Raw genomic sequence first — 24,126 nt, forward strand, 5'->3', positions numbered from 1 at the left:
TAACCTTCGATAGTCCTTTGTGGCTCCGGTGGCGACTAGATCTACGCATTATTTCGTCAAGAGAAGTTCCTATCGAAGTTCACTATGAATCTTTAGGCACCTATCATGAAATTTATGGGCATTATCTAGTAGTAAGAAGTACAAAAAAACAAATTCGTTCTATTTACATTCGAACCAACGTAGGTCATATTTCTTTTTATCGAGAAATCGAAGAAGCTGTACAAGGTTTTTGCCGAGCCTATTCATATGGTATCTAATCATATAGATGGTTGTATCTAAGATAAACAAATTTATGATACTGGTGTAAATTCAAATCTTCATGATTTAACATTTAACAAGGATCTTAGTTTTTTAATTTCTCAATTTCTACACAAATTAAGATAAAGAAAAGGCAGTTTTTCAATCATTGACTCAAATCCATTGTTGAACTGAATGAATCCCACTGAGTGGAATAGGGAGGTACTTATGGCAGAACGGACCAATCTAATGTTTCACAATAAAGTGATAGGTGGAACTGCCATTAAACGACTTATTAGCAGATTAATAGATCACTTCGGAATGGCATATACATCACATATCCTGGATCAAGTCAAGACTCTGGGATTCCGCCAAGCTACGGCTACATCCATTTCATTAGGAATTGATGACCTTTTAACAATACCTTCGAAAGGATGGCTAGTCCGAGATGCTGAACACCAAAATTTGATTTTGGAAAAACAGCATCATTATGGAAATGTACATGCAGTAGAAAAATTACGCCAATCCATTGAGATATGGTATGCTACAAGTGAATATTTTCGACAAGAAATGAATCCTAATTTTAGAATGACCGATCCTTTTAATCCAGTCCATATAATGTCCTTTTCGGGAGCTAGAGGAAATGCATCTCAAGTACACCAATTAGTAGGTATGAGAGGATTAATGTCGGATCCACAAGGACAAATGATTGATTTACCTATTCAAAGCAATTTACGCGAAGGGCTATCTTTAACAGAATATATAATTTCTTGCTACGGAGCTCGTAAAGGGGTTGTAGATACTGCTGTACGAACATCAGATGCTGGATATCTTACACGTAGACTTGTTGAAGTGGTTCAACATATTGTTATACGTCGAACAGATTGTGGTACCATTCGAGGAATTTCAGTAAATACCCAGAATGAAACGATGCCGGAAAGTAGTTGGACACAAACATTAATTGGTCGTGTATTAGCAGACGATATATACAGAGGTTCACGATGCATTGCCATTAGAAATCAAGATATTGGAATTGGACTTTTCAATCGATTGAAAACCTTTCAAACACAACCAATATCTATACGAACTCCTTTTACCTGTAGGAATACATCTTGGATCTGTCGATTGTGTTATGGTCAAAGTCCTACTCAAGGTCACTTGGTGGAATTAGGAGAAGCTGTAGGTATTATTGCGGGCCAATCCATTGGAGAACCGGGCACTCAATTAACATTAAGAACTTTTCATACTGGCGGAGTATTCACAGGGGGGACTGCCGAACAGGTGCGAGCACCTTATAATGGAAAAATTAAATTCAATGAGGATTTGGTTCATCCTACACGTACACGTCACGGGCATCCTGCTTTTCTATGTTATATAGACTTGTATGTTAGTATTGAAAATGGTGACATTATACATAATGTGACTATTCCACCAAAAAGTTTTCTATTAGTTCAAAATAATCAATATGTAAAATCAGAACAAGTGATTGCCGAGATTCTCGCAGGAACATATACTTTTAATTTAAAAGAAAAAGTTCGAAAACATGTTTATTCTGACTTAGAAGGAGAAATGCATTGGAGTACGGATGTGTATCATGCATCAGAATTTAAATATAGTAATGTCCATATCTTACCAAAAACAAGTCATTTATGGATTTTATCAGGAAAATCAGACAGATCCGCTTCAGTCTCTTTTTCAACCCGAAAAGATCAAGATCAATTGAACATTCATTATCTTTCTACAGGAGAAAGAGATATTTGTAACCATTTAGCAAGTAATAATAAAGTAAGACATAATTTGTTTCGTTTCACTCCTTCTGAAAAAAAAGAAAGAAGGATTTCAGATTATTCAAAAAATAATCAAATCCTATGTAAAGATCATTGTCATTTTACACATCCTGCTATTTTTCACGATACTACGGATTTATTAGCAAAGAGGCGGAGAAATCGATTCATTATTCCATTTCAATTCCAATCGATTCAAGAACGAGACAAAGCACTAATGTTAGCTTCCAGTATCTCGATTGAAATACCAATCCATGGTATTTTTCGTAGAAATAGTATTTTTGCTTATTTCGATGATCCTCAATACCGAACACAGAGCTCGGGTATTACTAAATATAGGACTATTGATATAAATTACATTTTTAAAAAAGAGGATTTTTTAATCGAGTATCCAGGAATTCAAGAATTTAAGACAAAATACCAAATTAAAGTAGATCAATTTTTTTTCATTCCCGAAGAAGTGTATATTTTACCAGAATTTTCTTCCATAATGGTACGGAACAATAGTATTATTGAAGTAGATACACCAATCACTGTAAATATAAGAAGTCAAGTAAGCGGGTTGGTTCGATTGGAGAAGAAAAAAAAAAAGATTCAATTAAAAATATTTTCCGGGAATATCTATTTTCCCGGAGAAATGGATAAGATATCCCGGCACAGTGCCATGTTGATACCACCGAGAACGGTAAAAAAAAATTCAAAAGGATCAAAAAAAAAAATGAAAAATTGGATCTATGCTCAATGGATCACAATTATGAAAAAAAAGTATTTTGTTTTGGTTCGACCGGTCATTTTATATGAAATAGAAGATAGGATCAATTTAATCCAATTTTTTTCCCAAGATATGTTACAAGAAAGAGATAATTTGGAACTTCAAATTATTCATTATATTCTTTCTGGAAATGGAAAATCAATTCGGGGAATTTCTAATTCTAATACAAGTATTCAATTAGTTCGGACTTGTTTAGTCTTAAATTGGGATCAAGACAAAAAATTGTCTTCTATCGAAAAAGGGCATGCTTCTTTTGTTGAACTAAGTATAAAAGGTTTGGTTAGATATTTCTTAAAAATGGACTTAGGAAAATCCCATATTTCATATATAAGAAAAAGGAAAGATCCGCTCGGTTCAAGATTTATCTTGGATAATGAGTCGGACTGGACCAACATCAATCCATTTTTTTTTATAGATCCGAGGGAAAAAGTTCAACAATCACTTAGTCAAAATCATGGAACTATTCATATGTTGTTGAATAGAAATGAGAAATGCCGATCTTTAATAATTTTGTCATCATCGAATTGTTTTCAAATACGATCATTCCACGATGGAAAATATTACAATGGGATAAAAGAAGAAATAAATCCAATTCAAAGAGATCCTCTGATTCCAATTCAAAATTCGTTAGGTCCTTTAGGAATAGCCCTTCAAGTTGCCCATTTTTATTTTTACCTTTTAATTACTAATAATCAGATCTCGATAAATAAAAACGGGCAACTTGACAAATTAAAAGAAACTTTTCAAGTATTCAAATATTATTTAATAGACGAAAACGAGATCATTTATAAATCTGATCTATCTAGTAACATCCTTTTAAATCCATTCTATTTGAATTGGCATTTTTTCCATCATAATTATTGTGAAAAAAAAACGTTTCCCATAATAAGTCTTGGTCAATTTATTTGCGAAAATGTATGTATAGTTCAAACGAAAAATGAACCACACCTTAAATCGGGTCAAATTCTAACTGTTCAAATGGATTCTGTAGGAATAAGATCGGCTAACCCTTATTTGGCGACTCCTGGAACAACTGTTCATGGTCATTATGGAGAAATACTTTCTGAAGGAGATATATTAGTTACATTTATATATCAAAAATCGAGATCAGGTGATATAACACAAGGTCTTCCAAAAGTAGAACAGGTATTGGAAGTTCGTTCGATTGATTCAATATCCATAAACCTAGAAAAGAGAGTGGATACTTGGAATGGGCGTATAACAAGAATTCTTGGCATTCCTTGGGGATTCTTCATTAGTGCTGAGCTAACTATAGCGCAAAGTCGTATTTCTTTGGTTAATCAAATTCAAAAAGTTTATCGATCCCAGGGAGTTCACATTCATAATAGACATATAGAAATTATTGTGCGTCAAATAACATCAAAAGTATTGGTTTCAGAAGATGGAATGTCTAATGTTTTTTTGCCTGGCGAACTAATTGGATTGTTGCGGGCCGAACGAGCTGGGCGTTCCTTAGAAGAGTCGATCTGCTATCGAGTTCTATTATTGGGGATAACAAAAACATCTTTGAATACTCAAAGTTTCATATCTGAAGCAAGTTTTCAAGAAACTGCTAGAGTTTTATCAAAAGCCGCTCTCCGGGGTCGCATAGATTGGTTGAAAGGTCTGAAAGAGAACGTTGTTTTAGGGGGAATGATGCCAGTTGGTACTGGATTCAAAAGAATAATATACCGTTCAAAGCAAAGGCAATATAACAAGATTACCCCGGAAACAAAAAAAAGAATTTATGTGATACATCAAAATAATCTAGGATTTAAGAATTCCTAAAATAATGATTCTTAAGGTCGTATTCATCTCCGGTCACTTTATTTTGTATATATTTTGTATAATAAAAGAAACATAATAAATAAACGAATCATATTCAATGAAATAGAAAAAATGGCCCGATCTTTTTTTTATCAACGGCAAATTTTCAGTAGAAGAGAAGGTTCCTTCGGAACACTTATTTTTTTCTATTTCAGTATACTGGGTCTCTTTCTTTCATTTCAAAAAATTGATCTAATTTCTATTTGGAAATGAAAGAAAAGTGTGGGGATAATTATAAATGACAAAAAGATATTGGAACATAATTTTGGAAGAGATGATGGAAGCTGGTGTTCATTTTGGCCACGGTACTAGAAAATGGAATCCTAAAATGTCACCTTATATTTCTGCAAAGCGTAAGGGTATTCATATTACAAATCTTATTAGAACTGCTCGGTTTTTATCAGAATCTTGTGATTTAGTTTTTGATGCAGCAAGTGGGGGAAAACAATTCTTAATTGTTGGTACAAAAAAAAAAGCAGCTGATTCAGTAGCGCGGGCTGCAATAAGAGCTCGGTGTCATTATGTTAATAAAAAATGGCTCGGCGGTATGTTAACGAATTGGTATACTACAAAAACACGACTTCAAAAGTTCAGGGACTTGAGAATGCAACAAAAGACGGGGAGATTTCATAGTTTTCCAAAAAAAGATGCCGCTATATTGAAGAGACAATTAGCTCAATTGGAAACATATCTTGGCGGCATTAAATATATGAAGGGCTTACCAGATATTGTAATAATCGTCGATCAACAAGAAGAATATACGGCTCTTCGAGAATGTATAACTTTGGAAATTCCAACAATTTGTTTAATTGATACAAATAGTGACCCGGACCTCGCTGATATTTCAATTCCAGCTAATGATGATGCTATAGCCTCAATTCGATTAATTCTTAACAAATTAGTTTTTGCAATTTGTGAGGGTCGGTCTAGATATATACGAAATTCTTGATTAATAATAAGATAAAAAATTCTTGAATTTGCTTCGAGGGGTTCATAGATTTATGGAATCGCTTACTATACTAGTAAGAAATTGCACAAAAATGAAAATAGAAAACAAACAAAAATTTTATGTAATTAGTATCGGTATTCAAAATCAAAAATGAAAGTAGACAAATCAAAAGGGAAAGGAGATGTTTGAATAAAAATAATTCCCTTTTTTCAACTTCTTTTTTTAGAGGACAGGACAATATGAATGTTTTATTATGCTCTATCAACACATTAAAAAGATTATACGATATATCTGCTGTGGAAGTAGGTCAACATTTCTATTGGCAAATAGGGGGTTTCCTAGTACATGCCCAAGTACTTATTACTTCTTGGGTTGTAATTGCTATCTTATTGGTTTCAGCCATTCTAGTTATTCGAAATCTGCAAACCATTCCCACTTTCGGTCAGAATTTATTTGAATATGTTCTTGAATTCATTCGAGACGTGAGCAAAACTCAGATTGGAGAAGAATATGGTCCGTGGGTTCCTTTTATTGGAACTTTGTTTCTATTTATTTTTGTTTCTAATTGGTCAGGGGCTCTTTTACCTTGGAAAATCATCCAATTACCTCATGGGGAGTTAGCTGCACCCACAAATGATATAAATACTACCGTTGCATTAGCTTTACTTACATCAGTTGCATATTTCTATGCGGGTCTTTCAAAAAAAGGATTAGCTTATTTTAGTAAATACATCCAACCAACTCCAATCCTTTTACCGATTAACATATTAGAAGATTTCACAAAACCCTTATCCCTTAGTTTTCGACTTTTCGGAAATATATTAGCTGATGAATTAGTAGTTGTTGTTCTTGTTTCTTTAGTACCTTTAGTAGTTCCTATACCTGTCATGTTCCTTGGATTATTCACAAGCGGTATTCAAGCTCTCATTTTTGCTACTTTAGCTGCGGCTTATATAGGTGAATCCATTGAAGGCCATCATTGACTAGTTTTCTCAAAAATAGTCTTTTTTGTTTAGCTTGCCACACATATATTGTGGCTCAATAGAATCTACAAAATAAACATCTATCTATAGATATATAGATAGATATAGATAGATCTATTCGATTAGTATATATTAGTTTGGATATTCAAAAAAAATGAATAGCTAGAATTAGAATTCTGTATGATATTTACGTTTACAATGTGTGATAAAAAGATACTATATAGAATGTTAGTAGATTCTCGTTTGATTCACATTTAATTCAACAATTGATCAAAAGATAATTAAAAACATTTAGATCACCCAATTTCCTATATTTCTTTGAAACATTAATGAAATCGAATGAATTTATTTAGATTGATTGTATCCATATGGGATAAGAGAATAAGAAAAGAGGGAAGGGGAGCTTAAAAAAAAACATGATAAAAAAAATAGAAGTGAGGGGATCAGTCAAGGTTTTTTAGGTTTCAAAGAATGAATTTCAATTTCGATTGAATCTAAAACACAAAGAAAATTAGTTTACAGCATAGAAGAAACCTATGTATATGTGATATGATATTATAGATGAACTAGTTTTATATGAACTAACCATATATCTGAAATAACTAATCTTTTCTATATAAAAAAGGCCTCGCTATTACTGTCAATTTCTATAGGGATAGAAAAGCAAAGTCCTTGCGTTTCAGCTCTAATTGTGAATTGAAAATTAAAAAACTAAAGAAATTGTATAAAAAAACGAAGAATTCAAAGAATGATTCCAAAATTAAGGTAAGAGAAGAACAAAGATTATACAGATTCACCCCCAAAACTATGTAGTTCGAGACGAAAAAAGAAATCTCGAAGTAATTCGTTTAATAACTATTATTTTCAATTTTTAATTCTTATTTTTATTAATTACTTTAACTGAAAAAGTCTTGGTAATTGAAAAATGAAGTCAGAATTTATTAGTCGATTATATCATTAACTATTTCTTTCTTTTATATGTAGGTTACGAGGAAATTCTCATGAATCCAATTATTTCTGCCGCTTCTGTTATTGCTGCTGGATTGGCCGTAGGGCTTGCTTCTATTGGACCTGGGGTTGGTCAAGGCACTGCCGCAGGGCAAGCTGTAGAGGGGATTGCACGACAACCAGAGGCAGAGGGAAAAATACGGGGTACTTTATTACTTAGTCTGGCTTTTATGGAAGCTTTAACAATTTACGGGCTGGTTGTAGCATTAGCACTTTTATTTGCTAATCCTTTTGTTTAATCCTAAAAAGATAAAAATACATATGTGGACTTCCTTTTTCGAATTATATTAATAATTCACTCCTACAATTCTTTATCTGTTCGGATAAGAACACAGGAGAAGGACTAATTGAAAGGTATTCACATACTTATTCACCCTCTTTCTTCTTTTTGTTTAGTCCAATGAACCCCTCTTTTATTTCTTTTAAGATAATTTTTTGAAAGTGTTCAAACTAGATAGATTTTGCAATTGATAAAAGAACTGGTATCTAATTCTAAGAAGTATCATTCTTTTAGGGAATCTTCCAATTGATTGACCAATCCAAATTATATCAAATTCTATAATTATATATTCCAATTAGATTATTATATTATCTATCTAATAGGAATATTAGAAAGATAATTAGTCTATTCATAAGAGGAGATGAGATCATATGAAAAATATAACCGATTCTTTCCTTTGTTTGGGCTCCTGGCCATCCGCCGGAAGTTTCGTGTTTAATACCGATATTTTAGCAACAAATCCAATAAATCTTAGTGTAGTGTTAGGTCTACTGGTTTTTTTTGGAAAGGGAGTGTGTGCGAGTTGTTTATTTCAAAGAATAAATTGGATTTAACCAAACTGCACTTTTTAGTTTAGTTAGAATTAAGAAAATGTGCAGAATCCCGCGAATTACTTCTGAATTCATTTTCTTTTTTGAATAAATTAAGAAAAATCTTAAAGAACCATAGCATTTCGCGCTTTATTGGTAATCCACTTTGATTCTCTATTTACCAAAAATTTTGGACTATTACCATGGTTAAAAAGAGTTTGAAGTCTATACGCAGTGTAGTACTCTTTCTACCGCTATATTAATACAGAAAGGAAACGGTTTCAAAAAAATTATTCGATTTTTTTTCGATATAAAACACTCATGTCGATAAAAAAAATGGCTTGAATCCTATTTATGGCGAGAAATAAAAAACGGGTGAATTTAAACCTCCCCTTTGTACGATGCGTAATCGATGGATGACCTATGTATAAATTCAAAAGAAGTCTTTGGATTTGAATAAAAAAACAACTTTGTTGACATATATTTGTTTGGTCAAAAGAGTCCTCCGAATATTCTAGTCTTATATTGGTAATTGTTTTCACTTTGAATAGAGAAGAGAGGATAGGCTCATTACATAAAAAATTGGTAAATTTCCGATAAGTAATTGAGTGTGAGAGCCAAATGAATCGAAAGATTCATGTTTGGTTCGGGAAGAGATCATAGACATTTTGAAATGGATGGAAAGAGAGTCTACTTTCATTACGTGATTTATTAGATAATCGAAAACAGAAAATCTGGAGAACTATTCGAAACTCAGAAGAATTACAGGAAAACGCCATTGAACAGCTCGAAAAAGCCCAGGCCCGCTTAAGGAAAGTTGAAACAGAAGCAGATCTGTTTCGGGTGAATGGCTATTCTGAGATCAAACGAGAAAAATTGAATTTAATTAATTCAATTTATACGACTTTGGAACAATTAGAAAATTACAAAAACGAAGCTATTGATTTTGAACAACAAAGAGTTATTAATCAAGTTCGACAGCGGGTTTTACAACAAGCCTTACAGGGAGCTCTAGGAACTCTAAATAGTTGCTTGAACAACGAGTTACATTTACGTACTGTTAGTGCTAATATTGGCATGTTTGGGATGATGAAATAAAAAAATAACTGATTAGGCTTTCTATTATACAATAGAGTATAGGCATCATTTTTTTCTTATAAAAAATAAATTTAAGATATTTTCATGGTAACCATTCGTGCAGATGAAATTAGTAAAATTATCCGTGAACGCATTGAGCAATATAATACAGAAGTAAAAATTGTAAATACTGGTACCGTACTTCAAGTAGGCGATGGTATTGCTCGTATTTATGGTCTTGATGAAGTAATGGCGGGTGAATTGGTGGAATTTGAAGAAGGTACTATAGGCATTGCTTTGAATTTGGAATCAAAAAATGTTGGTGTTGTATTAATGGGTGATGGTTTGCTGATACAAGAGGGAAGTTCAGTAAAAGCAACAGGAAGAATTGCTCAGATACCTGTAAGTGAAGCTTATTTGAGTCGTGTTATAAATGCCCTGGCTAAACCAATTGACGGTCGAGGAGAAATTTCAGCTTCGGAATCTCGATTAATAGAATCTCCCGCTCCCGGTATTATTTCAAGACGTTCGGTATATGAGCCTCTCCAAACAGGACTTATTGCTATTGATTCGATGATCCCCATAGGACGGGGCCAGCGAGAATTAATTATTGGAGATAGACAAACAGGTAAAACAGCAGTAGCCACAGATACAATTCTCAATCAACAGGGACAAAATGTAATATGTGTTTATGTAGCTGTTGGTCAAAAAGCATCTTCTGTGGCTCAAGTGGTGACTACCTTACAAGAAAGAGGAGCAATGGAATACACTATTGTAGTAGCTGAAACAGCGGATTCTCCAGCTACATTACAATACCTCGCGCCTTATACAGGAGCAGCTCTGGCTGAATATTTTATGTACCGTGAACGTCACACTTTAATCATTTATGACGATCTCTCCAAACAAGCACAGGCTTATCGGCAAATGTCTCTTCTATTACGAAGACCACCAGGTCGCGAAGCTTATCCAGGGGATGTTTTTTATTTACATTCGCGTCTTTTGGAAAGAGCCGCTAAATTAAGTTCTCAGTTAGGCGAAGGAAGTATGACTGCTTTACCAATAGTTGAAACTCAATCGGGAGATGTTTCAGCTTATATTCCTACGAATGTAATTTCCATTACAGATGGCCAAATATTCTTATCGGCCGATCTATTCAATGCTGGAATAAGACCCGCTATTAATGTTGGTATTTCAGTTTCCAGAGTTGGATCGGCGGCTCAAATCAAAGCCATGAAACAAGTAGCTGGTAAATTAAAATTGGAATTAGCACAATTCGCAGAATTAGAAGCTTTTGCACAATTCGCTTCTGATCTAGATAAAGCTACTCAAAATCAATTAGCAAGAGGTCAACGATTGCGCGAGTTGCTTAAACAATCCCAATCAGCTCCTCTTACTGTGGAAGAACAGATAGTAACTATTTATACCGGAACGAATGGTTATCTTGATTCATTAGAAATTGGACAGGTAAGGAAATTTCTTGTTGAGTTACGTGCTTACTTAAAGACGAATAAACCTCAATTCAAAGAAATCATATCTTCTACCAAGACATTCACTGGGGAAGCAGAAGCCCTTTTAAAGGACGCTATTAAAGAACAGATGGAACTCTTTTTATTCCAGGAACAAGTAGAAAAAAATTGATGAATCATTAAATAATTTTGTAATTCAATTTTCCAATTTTTATAATTAGTATCTTTTAATATGTTTTTATTTCATTTGAATATTATATATAATGAATTCGAATCAAAATGTAATAAATCAAAAAAAATAGAAGGACAAGGTTGAAATTAGATATGCAAACAACTTGCGTCCAATAGGATTTGAACCTATACCTAAGGTTTAGAAGACCTCTGTCCTATCCATTAGACAATGGACGCTTCTATTTTATATTTGATTCTTTAACCTTTTTAACTAAACCTTATTAAAAAGATTAAAGAATCAAACAAATATAAAGAATTCTAGAAATTATAAAAATAAAATAAATCAAATATTTAGAATAAAAGAAAAAAAAAATAAAAAAGAAAAATCAATTGAATATAATTGAATATATATAACTAAAACTAAATTAAGAAATGAAAATGAAGAATTGACAAATTCTTTAAGAATTCTAGATTCATTCTCGAAGAAAAAAGATAGATTTAAATAGAATAAAATAGAAGCGGGTAGCGGGAATCGAACCCGCATCGTTAGCTTGGAAGGCTAAGGGTTATAGTCGACGTTGATTCATCATTTTGATTTAACGTCTCTAATTCAAAACTGAACGTGAAACTTTTGTTTCATTCGGCTCCTTTACGGAATGAAGAGATGGACAATAAAAAAAATTGACCCATAACATCTATGTCAGCCTTTTTGTATGAATAGGTTTCAAATATCTTGCTTTTTAGATGATCCCTCTAGAAGAGCAATATTCTAACAATCTATGTTTTTTTTCTAGTTACTTCGTTCTCTATTTCTATTTCAGAAAATCTTTAGGAAAAGAAGAAAATTTCCGTCGAGCTAAAAAAATGTCGATGTCTCTAGTAAACTAAAAGAATCGTTTAATAGCTATTTTGCTTCAATTTTTACTATGCAAAAAAATGGAAGATTTAGTTACGATTAGAAAGAAACTTTGTATATTTCTCTCCATAGATCCTTTAGTAATACTCAAAAAATTCGGATTATAGATCCAATTCCAAAAACTTATGTTTCATAATTTTAAAACTCAATTTGTCAAATTCGATTTGATTCTTCTTGTATACAAATTACAATAATGTATATTATACCGCAAATAATTCATCGAGGGGTATAAAGGAGTCCCTTTAAGTAAAAAATAAAGTTTTTGATCGGCATATGAATCAAATGGGGGATCCCTTAACTTTTGGGGGGTCCTTGAAACGAATCGCACTTTTACCACTAAACTATACCCGCTACAATATCATTATTGTATCTTTTGTTGAACAAAGCAATCAGACAAAATAAAGAAATGGGAGGCATAATATTCTAATAAGTCGAGTATTGACATGTTTCATTAGAGAATCTTCTAATGAAATTTGAAAAACGGGATAATTTTCATTTTTTTATTTTGCTGAAGGTTATATATATATACAATTTACGTTACCAGAAAAAAGAGAGGGAGTAAGAAAAGAGAACATTTTTATATTATCTTATTTTGGTTTTATCTCATAGGAATCTATCCGTATCTCTTATTTTTTTTTTAATTACAAATATTTTTACAAATATTTTTTTTTCGAATAAAATATATTCAAATAAAGAATTTTTCTTCAATATTCATGGGAATAAAAGAAAAAGAGCCCGACTAGGTACTGGCCGGGCTCATTGGCTGTATAAAAAGAAAAAAAGAAAACTAAAATATATAGAATAATAAAAAAAAGATAGATAAGATAAAAAAGAATAAAAAAAAAGCAAGTCTCTTTTTTTTTTAAGCTCCCTTTTTGTTCTTCTTGTTTATGTGATATAACATAAACAAAGTAATTCTTTTTTTTTTCAATTGGGGAGAGATGGCTGAGTGGACTATAGCGTCGGATTGCTAATCCGTTGTACAAATTCTTGTACCGAGGGTTCGAATCCCTCTCTTTCCGTTGATAATTTGGTATTTTTTTTTGAACTTGTTTTTTTTATTTACTAGTTAAAGATGTTAAAATAGAGAAAATCCTAAAAATATTTCAAAATTCCGCACAAGCAAGAAAACACAGAATCCACTTTTTTCTTATTCTATTCTTCACGTCCTGGATTACGTCCTGGATCGTTAGATAGGAATCCGAAGATGAAAAGAGAAACGAAAAAGATCACTACCGTATAAACAAAAAGTTTTAGAGTAAGCATTATGAAATCTCCAAGATAATTAAAAAACGACAAAGAAAGAGAATAGATTCTCTTATATTACAACATATTTTGTTTCTTTTAATACTAAGATACTAAGTTTCTAAAAAATGAAGTTTTTTTAGGATATGAGGAGATATATATATATGAGTTTCGAAAATGAATTGATAGTAAGAGTAGATTATTTTATTACAAATTATCAATAATTCTTTTGACCAAAAATCCTTTTTTTCTGTAATCTAGGTATTCGATTGGTGAGGGGTTCCAATCGAATAATCGGATTAGGTTTTTTCAATTCAAAAAACGTAAATGATGAGAAGGTCCCTTTTTTTCCTATATATTGAAAAATTTCAATATTGGAATCCAGAAGTCACACTGTAAGACTTATCTGATCTTATAAATTGTTAAAATGTTCGAGTTTTAGTTTTCTGAAAAATTCTGAATTTTTTTACGACATTATTCAAATTAAAAATATCATCGAAAACTTACAGCAGCTTGCCAAACAAAAGCTAAAAGAAAAAATAGTACGGGTATTACTGGCATAATATCCACAATTGGATTCAAGAAAGCGTAGGCTTCGGGCAATTTCTCCAAAAAAAAACTACTGGAATAAAGGACGGAGTGAATACAAATACAGATCCAACTAAAGATATTAAGCATAACAAACATTTTGTTCTTTAAAAAAAATAAAAGTTATTTTTGTTTTTTTTTTTTCATTCTAATTTTCAATTTTATTGCATTATATACATAATACAATAAAAAGGAAAATAAAGAGTTATGAATAAAAGTAAAAAAATGAATCAAATAAGATAAGAATCTCGAGAATCCTTCTTTTATTTGAACTTTTCCAGTTTCAAAATATTTTTTATTCTGAAATCAAAAAAATTGAAGAAATCATACTTCCTTCTATATAATATCTTAATTGAATTGTATGTAATGATCAATCAATTTAGTTTTATCCTATCTATCTATATCCATTTATAGATATAGATAGATATGTAGATACGCATATAAAATACTAGTCGCAAAATTTTTTTTTTATAGAAATTTTTGAACTGGAATTGACGAACAACCAATATCAATAATAGTCTTTATTAATGTAAAATGGAAAATGGGGCGTGGCCAAGCGGTAAGGCAACGGGTTTTGGTCCCGCTATTCGGAGGTTCGAATCCTTCCGTCCCAGAGCATATCTATTTAGGATGTATATCATATTTGAATACAGATTGTATCGCATAATTAAAAGGGACCCTCCTTTTTTTGAAAAAAAAAATTACCATTTTTCTACTTTACAAATTATAAAAATAGAATAGAGTAGAAAATATATTGCTAGAATATCAAGTTCATTTTCATTTATGTCTTTACTTTTAAAAAGGTTTTCATTATATATAAGAAAAACCGAAACGTAAAAAAAAGGATAGATTCTTATGTAGCGAATGAATCAATCACTATTCACGATTCGATAATTACATACTGGATCTAAGCTAAGGGAATGTTAGAGTAAAACTTCGTTTGAAACGATGTGGTAAAAAGCAACGTGCGGCTTGAAAGACATGATTAAATTAGGGGTGGATTTTGATATCCGCCATTTTTTCTAGTATTTTACAAACGAACATGATCTTGACTTGACATCATTTGTTCTGTTCCACTAGACCCCTTTTTTTGTTTTTGGGACAGGAAAGGGATTAATGATGTAAATAGTACATGATGGAACTCGAATTTATTCATTTCTCGGGAGCAAGTATCTAAAATTTAATAAATTCTAAAAAGTTAATAAGTCTGTTTATTTTATAAAAATAGAAAGGATCTTATTTCAGCCAGGTTCAAAAAAAATGGTTGAAATTTGTAAAATTGCTTTTTTATCAAAAAGTTTATCCGCAGGAATTAACTTTTTTTATGATTCTTTCAGAGAAAAACAGGTATGTTGCTCCCATTTTTTTAAAAAATTGAAGATTCCCGGAGTAATGTCTAAACCCAAAGATTCAAAGAAAAGCTAAAAAATCAGGGAATTAAGGAAATACCATTTTCAAATTGTATCATCAATTCTATTATCAAAAATTTTAGAAAAAAGAAATGAATGATAAAGAAACGAAATACGGGCAAGAAAGAGGAGTAGAGACCACTCAATAAATGAAATAGCTGCTGCTTGGTTTTCTTTTTAGTTTTTTGAGAATTTTTCAAATTGAGTGTTATGGAGGTACAAATAGGAAGAGTTTTTTTTTTTCAGAAAGAAAATACGAAAGAAAAATACTTCAGTCATTGTTTAATTGATTTGATGATTTTATTGCTCTATTTTACATCATAATTTTCGAAATACATAGAATTTTTGATATTCTCGAGCCGTACGGGGATAAAAATTTCCTGTACGTTTGGAGGGGGGGTATCTATATCTATCCCAAAGAGCTGTTTATCGAATTGTTGCTAAGGGATGTTCGACCCCAAAGAGAGGGAAGATATCTTCAGAAAGTGGATCCTATAAAGAATTAAACCTATTTCAATATTCCTGTTATTCTTTCATTTCCTTGACAAGGGGCGCTTAACCTACAGGAACTGTTCAGCATATTTCAAAAAAGGCAGGTGTTTTTATAGAACTTAGCTCGAATCAACAAACGAAATTCAATTAATGAAATCAAAAAGGGGGTGTAGATTATTTGTATATAGATTTACAAAACTCCCCGCTCTCTTGTTATATTCATACTTCATTTTTTTATTTCTTGTTGTTTATATAGAATCATAGAATGCAATTTTATATAGTCAGACAATTCATGAAATTTTCATAAATCTTCAAAAAAAATGAAAAATTGTATAGAGATAAAAGAGAGAATATAGGAAAAAAAAGAGTAACTAAATATAGTAATTGGACTTTTAAATAGATTCCCCCCTATGAGGTGATTTTTTTATTTCATATTTCTTCTTATTTTATTGTTATTTCTTTTTAATATTGACTCGCTCTTTATTTTTTTCAGTTATTAATTCTAGTTATTTGATTTATATACTTTTTTTTGATAGTAAATAAATGAGATAGAATATTCAAAATGGAATATTTCTATTATTTGATTTTTCATCCAATGACTATACATTTTTTTTTATGGAAATACAGGAAAAAACTCTATGGAAAAATGGTGGTTCAATTCTAAGTTACTTAATAGGAAGTTCGAATACAGGTGTGAATTAAGTAAATCAATGGAGAGTCTTGGTCCTATTGAGAATACCAGTCTAAGCGAAGAACCCAAAATTTTAACTGATATAGATAAAAAAATTCAGAGGTGGGATGATCGTGATAATTCTAGTTATAATTCTTTTGATTATTTAGTAGGTGTCGATAACATACAGGATTTCCTATCTGATAAAACTTTTTTAGTTAGGGATAATAAGAAGAACAGTTATTCCATATATTTAGATATTGAAAATAAAACTTTGGAGATTAACAACAATCATTCTTTTCTAAGGGTTTTTTCTAGCTATCTGAATACTGTTATTAAGAGTGATTACGATCATTCCATGTATGATACTCCTTTTAGTTGGAACAATTATATTAATAGTTGCATTGATAGTTATTTTCATTCTCAAATCTGTGTTGATAGTTGCATTTTTGGTAATATAGTCGAATATAATGACAGTTATTTTTATAGTTACTTTTTAGGTAAGGTCAGAAATTGTAGTGAAAGTGAGAATTCTAGTTTTAGTTTAATAACTAGTACGAATGATACAAATGATAGTGATTCCACTCTAGGAGAAAATTATATGAATCTCCATGAAAGTGAACAATTGACGCATTTGTGGATTGAATGCGAAAATTGTTATGAATTAAATTATAAAAAATTTTGGAAATCAAAAAGGAATATTTGTGAATACTGTGGATATCATTTGAAAATGGACAGTTCAGATAGAATCGAATTTTCGATTGATTCGGGTACTTGGAATCCTATGGATGAAGACATGGTTTCTCTGGATCTCATTGAATTTCATTCAGAAGAAGAACCTTATAAAGATCGTATTGATTCTTATCAAAGAAAAACAGGATTAACTGAGGCTGTTCAAACAGGGACAGGTCAAGTAAATGGTATTCCTGTAGCAATTGGTATTATGGATTTTAAGTTTATGGGAGGTAGCATGGGATCCGTAGTAGGTGAGAAAATCACCCGTTTGGTAGAATATGCTACTAATCAACTTTTACCTCTTATTCTCGTATGTTCGTCCGGAGGAGCGCGTATGCAAGAAGGAAGTTTGAGCTTGATGCAAATGGCTAAAATTTCTTCTGCTTTATATTATTATCAAACAATTCAAAAATTATTCTATGTATCGATACTTACATCTCCTACTACGGGTGGGGTGACAGCTAGTTTTGGCATGTTGGGGGATATCATTATTGGCGAACCAAACGCTTATATTGCATTTGCTGGTAAAAGAGTAATTGAACAAACATTGAATAAGACAGTGCCCGAAGATTCACAAGTAGCTGAATCTTTATTCAATAAGGGTTTAATTGATTCAATCGTACCGCGTAATCTTTTAAAGGGAGTTGTAACTGAGTTATTGCAATTCCATAATTTCTTTTCTTTGACTAAAAAGGAAAGAAATTATGGAATTGAAATACAAAATCAAAACATACAGGATCAAAGTAATAAAATAAAAGAATAATAAAAAAATACTAAGAATCATAAAAGGGTATATTCTGATATATATCGGCTTAGCTATAATCACTAGAATTCCTATATACTAAGTATAAAGATATAGGAATTCTAGTGATTATAGACTGTCTTTTTTAATAAAAATAAGAATAAAAATCGACAAAAATAAAAATAGATATAGTACAAATAGTAAATCGAGGTACCCTTATTTATGATAAACTTTCCTTCCATTTTTGTTCCTTTAGTGGGTCTAGTATTTCCGGCAATTGCAATGGCTTCTTTATTTCTTTATGTTCAAAAAAACAAGATTTTTTAGATACGGCGGTAAGTAGGGAAAAATATTATAGATCTTTTTTTTAGAGCTGGAAGCAATTGGATGAATTCCCCCTAAAGGTTTACATTTCAGTAGCGCCAGTTGATGAAAATTACTTTAGAAACAAGTAAAATTCTGGGATTTTTTATTCCACAATTATTATTCTTAAAAAGAAAAAGAGGGGGTAATGAATATTTTAAAAAAAAGATCAAAAGAAGTACTGATCTATTCTATAACAGAGTCTCGAAAAATAAGCAATATCTTTTCAGCCTTTATCATTTTTTTAGGTTCATTGGGGTTATTGTTGGTTGCAATTTCCAGTTATCTCGGTATGGGTCTTTTCCTTTTTTCTCAGGAAATTAGTAATTTTCCATTTATTCCACAAGGGGCCGCGATGGCTTTTTATGGAATTGGGGGTCTCTTTATTAGTTTTTATTTGTGGTGGATTATTTTGTGGGATATTGGCGGTGGTTTTGATATCTTCGATAAAAAAAATAAAGAAGAAGTATGTTTTCTTCGTTGGGGATTTCCTGGAAAAAATCGTCGTATTATTCTCAAAATACCTATGAACGAGATTAAATCTATCAGAATAATAACAGGAGTTCAAGAACGAAGTATTTTGACTCGTACTCTTACTTATGAGAGTCTCGTTTATATGGAAACAATAGAACAGGGGTTTATTCCCTTGACTCGTATTGAAGATAATTTGACTCCACTAGAAATTGCAAATAGAGCTGGCGAATTATCTTTTTTTTTAGGTGTACCGCTTCTTTATTGATGAAAATTGGACTTAACTAGAAATAAAATTGCACAAAAAGTTTCAGAATTGTCCTATTTATTTAGTGTACCGATTGAAATATTTTGAAAAAAAACTGTTTTTTTCAAAATATTTCAATTTTTATTTTTATAGATGGGACATTTTTTGATTTCGAAATTTGAATATTATAGTCATAACTCGAAGTGCTCCTTGGTGTATTTCTAAAAAGAATCCTTTTTTCTTCGAATCTTAGCAATTAATATCCTTTCGAAACAATATTTTTTTCTTCATTGGATTGGAATTGACTGTGAATTCTTTCGATTTCTTATTCGATTTATGTATTCTTTTTTCTCAATTAAAGAAGGCAAAGGCTAACTTCCGAAGTTTAAGTAAAAAAAAATGATAAAATACAATCTAAATTTATCTAGAAGCTCTATAACTTGTAATGAAGCTTATACTTGATAGAAAAGTTATTATCATATAGAGTTGACGAAAGAGATGAAGTTAAGTTCATTAAAGACGAAAAATGAAAAAAAAAAAAAGCATTCCCCTTCTATATCTTACATCTATAGTCTTTTTGCCCTGGTGTATCTCTTTCACATTTAAGAAAAGTCTGGAATCTTGGTTTATTAATTGGTGGAATACTAGTCAATCCGAAATTTTCTTGAATGATATTAAAGAAAAGAGTATTCTAAACAAATTCATAGAATTAGAGGAACTGTTTTTCTTAGATGACATGTTAAAGGAATGTCCGAAAACATATATACAAAACCTTCGTACTGGAATTTATAAAGAAACAATCCAATTAATCAAAACACACAATGAAGATCGTATGAATACGATTTTGCACTTCTCCACAAATATAATTTGTTTCTTTATTCTAAGCGGTTATTCTATTCTTGGTAATCAAGAACTTGTTCTTATTAACTCTTTGGTTCGAGAATTTATATATAATTTAAGTGACACAATAAAAGCTTTTTCTATTCTTTTATTAACTGATTTATGTATAGGATTCCATTCAACCCATGGGTGGGAACTACTTTTTGGCTTCGTTTATAAAGATTTTGGATTTGCTCAAAATGATCAAATTATATCCGGTCTTGTGTCCACTTTTCCAGTCATTTTAGATACAATTTTAAAATATTGGATTTTCCGTTATTTAAATCGCATATCTCCATCACTTGTAGTGATTTATCATTCAATGAATGATTGACAGAAAAACCGATTTACTTCAATGAATTTCAAGTTTTTATCTAAAAAAGATAATTTTTCATTTTCCCCTCTTTAAAAAAAAGTTAAATAAAAAAGGGGTTCCCACCTTGGATAGGGAACTATGCGAGTGACCTACCTAATCTTATTGTAGAAATTTTCAGGATCAATGATTAGACCATGCAAACTAGAAATGCTTTTTCTTGTATAAAGGAAGGGATTACCCGATCCATTTCTATATCGGTCATGATATATATAATAATTCGAGCACCCTTTTCAAATGCATATCCAATTTTTGCACAGCAGGGTTATGAAAATCCCCGAGAAGCAACCGGTCGTATTGTCTGTGCCAATTGCCATTTAGCTAATAAGCCCGTGGATATTGAGGTTCCACAAGCGGTACTTCCTGATACTGTATTTGAAGCAGTTGTTCGAATTCCTTATGATATGCAAGTGAAACAAGTTCTAGCTAATGGTAAAAAGGGAACTTTGAATGTGGGGGCTGTTCTTATTTTACCGGAAGGTTTTGAATTGGCACCCCCCGATCGTATTTCGCCTGAGATTAAAGAGAAGATAGGCAATCTGTCTTTTCAAAACTATCGCCCTACAAAAAAAAATATTCTTGTAGTAGGCCCTGTTCCTGGTCAGAAATATAATGAAATCACGTTTCCTATTCTTTCCCCGGATCCCGCTAGTAAAAGAGATATTCATTTCTTAAAATATCCTATATATGTAGGCGGGAACAGGGGAAGGGGCCAGATTTATCTTGACGGGAGCAAGAGTAATAATAATGTTTATAATGCTACAGCAGCAGGTATAGTCAAAAAAATCATACGAAAAGAAAAAGGGGGATACGAAATCACTATAGTAGATGCATTAGATGAGCGTGAAGTGATTGATATTATACCTCCAGGACCAGAACTTCTTGTTTCAGAAGGTGAATCTATCAAACTTGATCAGCCATTAACAAGTAATCCTAATGTCGGTGGATTTGGTCAGGGGGATGCGGAAATAGTACTTCAAGATCCATTACGTGTTCAAGGTCTCTTGTTCTTCTTGGCATCTATTATTTTAGCACAAATCTTTTTAGTTCTTAAGAAGAAACAATTTGAGAAGGTTCAATTGTTCGAAATGAATTTTTAGTTCCGCGTATTTATCAACATATTAAACTCGTAAAAATAACTCAATTTTTTTGATAATTTTTGTAATTATATTCTGTATAATATCTGTATAATAGAAAATATATATATATATTCAAATATCGAAAAGTTACTCTAAGGGGGATTCTTTGTTTTTTCTTTTTTTTTTTTTCTTTGTCCTTTCCTAGAGTCCGATTCCTATTCCTTCTTGTTTGTGTTGAAATAGAAATATTCTAAAAATATCAATAAAATACTATTTTTGAATCCCTTCCTGAAAAATCCTATATCTTAGTTTCTCTTTTTTCCAACTTAGAATCTTTCTGCCAGATAATCTTTTATGGTATATAAATAATATGTAAAATAATATGTAGTGAACAAATAAAAAAAAAAGAATGAAATGGAATTTTTTGAAACATCGGAAGAAGTAGTCATTTATATGAAAAAAAATTAGAATTCTTAAGAACTCAAGGGGGATCCACTTGCATTCGTCAAAGAAAGAGTGGATCCCTGTTCAGTTCTTACACTTTCATTTCAAAAACCCAAATAGAATACGATTACTACAGAGATGAGCCCAATCCGGAATATGAACCATAAAAGAAAATACCAATTAAACCGATCACAGTAATACCAGTTACAGTACCTATTATCCAAAGAGGAATTCTTCCAGTAGTATCGGCCATTTATCCCACTTTCCTCCACATTTAATCACGTAGTCAGTCATGCTAAAGACATTAACAAACAGTCATAGATAATTATGAAATGATATCCTTCCGAATGGGATAAAAGAATTCTTAATATATATATTATTGACTATTCCTATTTCTTCTATTAATTCTAATTAATTGAAGAAATAATTTGAAAATAAAACAGCAAGTACAAAAATAAGTAATAACCCCCAGTAGAGACTGGTACGATTCAATTCAACATTTTGTTCATTTGGGTTTGATTGTGTCATAGCTCTATAATTCAAATTAAGTTTATCGTTGGATGAACTGCATTGCTGATATTGATCCCAAAAAAGAAACAGTGGGTACCGCTAGTCCGTGAACAGCTAGCCATCGTACTGTAAAAATTGGATAGGTCCTATCTATAGTCATTGGAGCCTCCTAAAAAGATCTACTAAATTCATCAAGTTGTTCCAAAGGATCAAAACGGCCAGTTATTAATGGAATTCCTTGTCGGTTCTCTGTAAAATACTCGTTTGGGCGGGGACTTCCAAATACATCGTAAGCTAGACCTGTACTGACAAATAACCAACCTGCAATGAATAGGGAGGGTATAGTAATGCTATGAATAATCCAGTATCGGATACTGGTAATAATATCAGCAAAAGAACGTTCTCCTGTGCTTCCAGACATCTTGAACTCCACATATTCTTGTACAGTCAAAAGGGGGGGATCGAGTCCATAAAAGACGAGATCAGTAAGGCGAAATTTACTGAAATAGAATCCTTGTTAGATCGTCCATTTTGTACCAACGGTGTCTTTTGAGTATACCGAATCAGTATAGCTATCCTTCTTCTAACAGAGCAATGAAATTTCACAATCAGTGTAAAATTTTAGTACTAGATTTTTTTCTTCTTTTTTCATTGATTGTCTCTATGTAGTCAAAAATCCGATAGAAAATTTTGCAAAGTTTGGGTATATAAAAATTTTTTTTATATTAAATTTTTAGAGTAATAGTATAAAAGGAAGGTTCTTAACATTTCAAATTATTAGTTTTGGATTAGAAACTAAAGATCCATTAAAATCGGAATATGAGAAAAGGGTTTCTAATAATTAATAAAGTAGATAATTCATAAAGTAGATTTTCTATTTTAATAATTCAATTATTGCCAAATCAATAAATATATTTTTTGTGGTTGTTGAAGATCTTTTTTTCTATTTTCTTCTACATTAATTCAAAGTGAAATAAAATGAAATAACAGAGTTATTATTCTTTGTTTGAATATTCATAATTTTTCTTTTCTTTTTCCAATATAAACAGAATTCTATTGGATATCTATAGAATAATACTAAATATTTTCATTAGATCAGTTTACTTAATTCCTGAGTTGATTAAGAAGTATGTTGATTTGAAATCACAGGATGGGTAGATGTAACAGATGAGGAATTTATTTCTAAATTATGTTACTCTATTTCTTTTTTTTTTTTTCGTCTCTAATAATTGAATTTATTGAGGAATTGCCAATTTTGAATTGTATCTTTCAAGTAGGATTTTTTATCTTCTTTTTTCTCTCAAAAATGGAAATTTAGGGAAGTGCTTTATAAACATATGTATAAAAAGAACGAACATATTTCATTTAGTTTCTATATGCCCACTATCACTAGTTATTTCGGTTTTTTACTATCGGTTTTAATTATAACCTCGTCTCTATTTATTGGTCTTAGTAAAATACGACTTATTTGATTTGTAATTTTGAGAGGAATAGTAAATTTTGGTATAAGACATTCTAGAATTCCTTACTATGTCAATTTACAATTCTCGATCGTTGAGATTTATGATCAATACAGATTTATGTTTAAGGCTAGATATTATATTACCTTTCTTTTTACTTTTCGAACAAATAAAAATGATTGAAGTTTTTCTATTTGGAATCGTGTTAGGTTTAATTCCTATTACTTTGGCTGGATTATTTGTAACTGCATATTTACAATACCGACGAGGTGATCAGTTGGATCTTTGATTCATTAATGTCTCTTTTTTTGTGATTCCCTATTTATTTAGTTTAATCCTAATCGACAAGGATAAAATTCAGACTTTCTTTTGAATGTTCAATTATTTCAGTGTAATTATCAGGCGAATAATACTAGAAT

At 31.2% G+C, this 24,126-nt stretch overlaps 1 non-coding gene and 1 pseudogene across 2 annotated transcripts in view; one reads left to right on the plus strand and one right to left on the minus strand.

Moving 5' to 3' along the window:
• Positions 1–294, plus strand: part of LOC114171561 — a 6,201-nt pseudogene extending 5,907 nt beyond the window's left edge. The window contains exon 3 of the transcript XR_003601582.1: positions 1–294. This exon is cut by the window's left edge and continues 1,437 nt beyond it. The product of XR_003601582.1 is annotated as a DNA-directed RNA polymerase subunit beta-like (transcript).
• Positions 295–11,249: 10,955 nt separating this feature from the next.
• Positions 11,250–11,321, minus strand: TRNAR-UCU. Its single transcript has one exon. It is a non-coding gene; the product is annotated as a tRNA-Arg (tRNA).
• Between the last annotated feature and the right edge of the window lie 12,805 nt (positions 11,322–24,126).

The sequence above is a fragment of the Vigna unguiculata genome, unplaced genomic scaffold (genome assembly GCF_004118075.2).
Source record: "Vigna unguiculata cultivar IT97K-499-35 unplaced genomic scaffold, ASM411807v1 contig_3, whole genome shotgun sequence".
Taxonomy (NCBI): Eukaryota; Viridiplantae; Streptophyta; class Magnoliopsida; order Fabales; family Fabaceae; genus Vigna; species Vigna unguiculata.